Here is a 6,000-nt window from a genome sequence, read left to right on the forward strand (position 1 = left end):
AATGACCATTTGACTTCCAAAAGATGATTCAGAATAGGCTTCATTTGTTACTAATCAGAATCTGATTTGAAACAAGTATTTTCAGAAAATAATGTCACTAATGGAAATAGCAAGAACTTTAAACATAGGAGGATGGAGAAAGGTTTTTATTGAAAAATTTAAAGGGCAAAACATTGGTATAGTGCATCATAGCCCAAAACTCTATACAAATAAAACCCTATAGTCACTAGCGCATTATATTCTGGAGTTCACATAAATTGACTCAACTAGCTTAGTTTCCGTTTAGTTCCTAACACAGACATAATACTCCTCGATAATACAACTGAGTTGAGCACTTACTCTGTTTTACTAATAGATTTCAGACAAACTGACAACTCACTTCTTCATTAACTTTTTCTGAGAATTTGATTCTGTAATTCATTAATATGGCTAAATATTAAGATCTTTTACCCCCAAATTATTATATTGAGCTTTTGGTTTATCATTATCATATATTTAAACAGAACTGCCTATTTAAAGTGAGTTAAATAAAATTTAATCCCTAATTTAACTTTGACCTCTCTCTTGCAAACATTGGTTGAGATGACATTTTCTCAAGCCAACCTTTTAATCAGCAGTGTTCATATGAATAAATTATTCTAGAATTCAAAAGGCTTTTGATTGATGCTCTCTCATCGGAACTATTCCTCAATATATTCCACACAAACTTGCAAGGGGGAAAAAAAATCACAAGCATTACGTTATATCCACTGGAGGGCACTCAACATGACCGAAGCATGCAATGAAAACATGCCCTAACACTACTCTCACTCTGCTCAATCAGTTTGATAGAGACTCTGGGAGTGGGGAATGTCTCTAAAAAGAAGAGATGCCCACAATTCACTAATCCAAAAAGGTAGTTAAACTCTAAACAAGGGTTCCTAATGTGACTGACTTTATCTTTTAAGAGCTTCTTTTTCCTTAGGGAGAAAGCAGATTATATACATCCTTCGAGCACAGCAGAGTTCAGGCCTCCACAGATGGGTCTAGGTTTCAAACCTGAGTCAAGCTCAGTCTTGCATGAAACACAAAAGCAGCATTCTTAAGTAAACAGAGGAAATAAAGAACTTTTTCCTGAGTTTAAGTGATGAAAAAACAAACGAAAATGTGTTGCTCATTTTCAAGCAAAACAAATCATACACATACAGCAGTCCCAACTTATCTGCGGTTTCACTTTCCTTGGTTTCAGTTACCCACAGTCAACTGTGGTCCTCGACCAGTCTGGAAGCAGATGATCCTTTTGATGATCCTTCTGACTTATCTCAGAAGGTCAACAGTAGCCTTACATTACATCACAATGCCTATGTCATTCACCCCACTTCATCTCATCATGTAAGCATTTCATCATCTCACATCATCATCATCATGAGTACAGTACAATAGCATATTTTCAGAGAGAGACTACATTCACAGAAGTTTTACTACAATGTACTGTCATAATTGTTCTTTTTTATTATTATTGTTAATCTCTTACTGTGCCTCATTTATAAATTAAACTTTATCATAGGTATGTACATACAGGAAAAAATATAGTATAAACAGGGTTAGGTACTATTTGTGTTTCCGGGATCCACTGGGGGTCTTGGAACATATCCCCCTCGAGTAAGGGGGGACTACTGTATTTTCCTTTTGTGAAACCTGACAAGTATATATTTATTTTAGCCTATTAACCTAGTTAACTATAACAATCACAATTAAGTATTACATAAATAGTCTGTTAAAGAATGAGAATTGATTCTGCAAATCAGTATTCCCTCAATGAGGATACAAGAGGCAATAGCTACATGGTCTGGACTAATCAGAAGCAGCTCCTCATCTATATTTATTATTTACTTTTATGGTATAAAAATGTTTTTAGTCAAGCTGTTTCAACAAAAGATATTGTATCCCCAATAAAAAGAGGGCTACAAGAAACAACTAAGTTAATGCAACTAATGTTTTCAAAAACAATGTCACAAGTCAATGTGTAGCACTACAACAGAGTTGCCGATATTTTTTATTAGAAGTTTGTCCTGCCCTCAAAGCATTCAAACTTTCTGCCTTGGGTTAGCAGCAATCAAGCATGCTTCCAACCAAGCTCAAAAGTACAAACTTAAATTTACCACCTACCCATCTACAATTATTGATTATCAGCAACTAGTAAGCCATGAAAGAGAAAAGCATGCTATAACTGGACAAATTAATTTTTCCATTTCAACACAAAAGTTTCATTTGGCTGACTATATTTATGTAGTCCATTTCTGGCGTTCTAATTTCACTGCTACTTATAACTATAAACGAGTGATATTCAAACTTGAATTCTCCACGTCCCTAGTTTCCACAATACTTACGGTCCTCTCCCCACCCCTCCCAACAATAAAAAAAGATACCTGTAGACAGTTTTCCTAAGTACCACATCTCAATACCCTAAGAGAAATCTGCCTGCTTCATGGCTTCCTTCCTATTTGGGGAGGGGGGGGAGGGAAGTGTCTATGAAAACAAGCATATAGAACTTCATTTATATGAACAAGTTTTATTCCAGTCATCTCTAGTAACAGTAGAAAGCTCAATTCACAGTTTGACAAGTTTTAATACTGTAATATACACTTTTCTACATAATAATCTTGGTAAAGGAAGTAGTCAAATAGTTCAAAACAAAGAAAACTCTTGAGTGCTTCTTGACACTCAAATACCGTTAAATGCTTCACTTTTTTATTAGCCACCTTATTTTTAAAAACTTGGTTTTTCCACACAACCAGAAGGACCTACAACTAAAATAAATAACTATGTACTGGTGGGGCTTTGGGGAGAAGGAGGAGGAAAAAAAATTTGGTTTATCCTGAAAGCTATTTAAAATGACTGTCTTGGCCTCCAGGAGGATCTCAGCCCTAGGACTCCACAAGGACTCTAAGTTACGTGCTATCCTAAACTTTCCAGTGCTGGTTTTTATTTCCCCCTCAAGGACTTCAGACTTGAATAGTCTCAGCATTCCTTTAATCTTATAGAATAGTCTTCTGCGAGTTTTTCAAGTTACTGTTGCCATCACTTTAGGGCCTTGTCCTTGTACATGGCCTTCAGAACAAAGACTAGGTCAAAGTAATGAATATTGGGTGCAAATTAATCAAATTTTGTCTAAGGATATTCTCAAATAAACCTTAATGGTATTTTTAGTCCAGAGATTTTGTGGGTTTAAATGTAAAAGTAAAATAAATGTAGCAGCATCCTTAGTTCAGACCCGCCCCCCCCAAAAAGCCTCCAAAGTACTGTATGTCACTAATTTAAGCAGATACTAAACAGTATTATGTAAACGACATTTCAAGCTACGTCTAATATTTCTTACGATGAAGACAAATTAACACGAAGACATCTGAGGGTACTGAATGTTCACCAAGTGACAATAATCAAATGGCTTCCTAAATTCCAGACAAAACACTCTATAACTTAGCGATCTGAAAAACATTAGCCTCGTCTTTATCAAAGGATAGCCGTCTCTTCAAGTTGATGTCTAGTCTAAGCCACCACTATTCATGATACAAAGCTCTCATTTCACTAAAACCACTCCTCGCTTTCCTTTTGCCGACCTCCGCATACCAGCAGGCCGGTCTCTCTTCATTCACCACTCACAAACTCGGGGGGGAGGGGAGACCACAGATGTCTGGAAGATACAAAGTATGAAACAATGCTCCCCCTCCAAAAGGGAACAGAAAACGAAGCAAACAACTACACCCAACTGCCAAAGCTTTCAAGTTTAGCGGATTCAAAACCGGCCTGGGAGAACTTAACTTCGAAAGTCTCTCTTCGAAGTCCTCTCCCCAGACAAAACACTGGAAGAAGTTGCAGTGCTTGAATTTCATTTGAGCAATTCCGTGGCGAGGGAAAAATTCACTCCGCTGAAAAGAAAATGTGCTCGAATAATCAAGTTTAGCTGCCATAAAACTATTTGAATAAATAATTTCTACGAACAAAATTCTGGAAGCAGTCAGAGGCTGAATCCAGAGGTTCACTCGATAAGAAACAGTGAGCAAGCTGCCCTCGCCCCCGCCCTTATTTTTACTAGGGTCTCACACCCACCGCCATAAATCCAGAAGACTCCCAGTACATTGCACATTGCCGCTTTCACTCACCTACACGGTACAAGAAAACAGAGGTGCAAGACACGGATTTTCTACCTGCAAACCCTACCGACGCATCGCACTGTCTGCACTAATAGTTTGGTTCCTCTAAGGTTTAAAGTTGCTTCCATTTAAACAAGCGCCAGTGCCAAACTCACATATGCACGGCATTAAAAAAAAAATACTAACAATTTTCTTAATTCGTCCTTAAGAACGAAAGAGGTAATCTGGACAGAAAGTCCACTGGCCCTATCCCCAAGGCAATGGGACCAAGGGTGGCGTCCCAGGCCCAGCGCCCGGACCCCAACTCCCCGCTGGGGCTGGAAAGGCGGAGCCCCTCGTCCCCACCCCGCCCCCCACCCCGGCCCCGGCGCATCCCGAGGCGCAGGGTCCCTCCCCCAAACTCGGCCGCGGCCGGAGCCCTGGACGGAAACCACAGGCCCCCCGCCCCCCGCGCCGGCCAGCCGAGCGCCCCGACGCGCCCTCGCGGCGCCCCCTCCCCGCAAGCGGCGCCCCCGGGGCCCCCGAGACGCAGCGCGACCGGAACCCAGGCCGGGCCGCCGCCCTCCGCCCTCCGCCCCCCGGGCGCGGCCCGCCCCCGCCGCCGGCCCGGGGCCCCCAGCCCGCACGCCCGCTCCCCACCCGGGCTCCCGGCTGCGCCGAGCCCCGCTCCCAGCTGCCGCCGGGACCGCGCGCCCGCGACGAAGTTTGGCTCCGAAGAGGGAACAGGAGCAGCCCCAGAAGGGTAAGGAAAGGAGCGCCCAAGCACCTCAGGGGAACAGGCTCCTCCCGCCGCGGGAGTCCGACCGTCCTCGGCCTGCGGTGGCGGCTCGGCTGGAACTGGAGCGGCTCCTCGGACCTTCCTCCGTCTCCGCCTCCCCTCGCTTTCCGCTCTCGGGGCCGGGCTAACGCGGCTGCCACAGACCGAGAGGCTTAAAATGGCGCCGCACAAGGAGCTCTTATAAGTCGCGCTGGAGCCGCTGTATCCTGCCGCCACCGGCGCAGCGCGGAGCGTTCCGCCGCGCGAGGACAAGGGGCGGGGCGCGGGCGGACGACGGAAAGTAGTCCCCGCGCCTCCAAGCTGCCGGCTGCCGTCCGAACGCCCCGGGCGGGGCGAGGCGGCCGAGCGTTCCCCGGACGCTCCCTTGGGTAGAGCCCCGCGGCTTCCCCGCCGCGCGAGACCGCAGGGCGGCCCGGGAGGGCGGCGTGGCCCGAGGCGGGGAGGCCGGAGCCCCCGCGGGCCTGGATGGGATGGGGTGGGGGGAGAGCGGCCCCGGGATCCTCCACTGTCCCGAGCCTGACGCCCCCGCCCCTCGCGTGCCCCGAACCGTGAGAGCCGACGCGGGGCTGGCGGCGCACTTTCCGCCGCCCGCGGGAGGCGGCATCCCGGCCTCGGCCTTCGGGGGCCGCGCGGGCGGCTGGCACGGGTCCTGAGAGGGCAGAAGTTCAGGGCCGAGGCGGCGGCGGCGCGGGCGCTGAGGTCGGGGCCCGCCCCGCTCCACTGTCGGTCGGGGGACTCGGGCGGGTTAGGGCTTCCGCCGGCTTTGCGGTCTGGGCCACCCACTCCCTGCAGGACGTGGCTCGCAGCCGAGCCGCACACTACTCTAAAGCCCCCCACTGCCTGGATCGGGTATCCCGCATCCCAACCGGCTGCTCAGCCTGAATCTGGAAGTGAACTACCGGGCCGAGCCGCCTGCTGTCCTCACTCCCGAGGGCTGTGAACTCCCGTTGGAGTGGGCGCCTAGCCTGCAATTCAACAAGTCCTCTGAGTACCTACTGTGAACAAATGACTATGTTGAAATAGATTAGCTCTAGAGCCCTGTCACTTACGTTGATTCTTATAGATTCCATTTGTGTCTGGTTCCAGTGT

At 47.1% G+C, this 6,000-nt stretch overlaps 1 protein-coding gene across 3 annotated transcripts in view; it reads right to left on the reverse strand.

The window, feature by feature from the left end:
* The window catches only part of CTNNB1 (catenin beta 1), a 37,471-nt gene extending 32,431 nt beyond the window's left edge, over positions 1-5,040 (reverse strand). For all 3 annotated transcript variants that reach the window (XM_070575803.1, XM_070575802.1, XM_070575801.1), the window contains exon 1: positions 4,900-5,040. The gene's annotated coding sequence lies outside the window, so the exon portion shown is untranslated. The remainder of the gene's footprint in view (positions 1-4,899) is intronic.
* Between the last annotated feature and the right edge of the window lie 960 nt (positions 5,041-6,000).

This window comes from Equus przewalskii, chromosome 15 (genome assembly GCF_037783145.1).
Source record: "Equus przewalskii isolate Varuska chromosome 15, EquPr2, whole genome shotgun sequence".
Taxonomy (NCBI): Eukaryota; Metazoa; Chordata; class Mammalia; order Perissodactyla; family Equidae; genus Equus; species Equus przewalskii.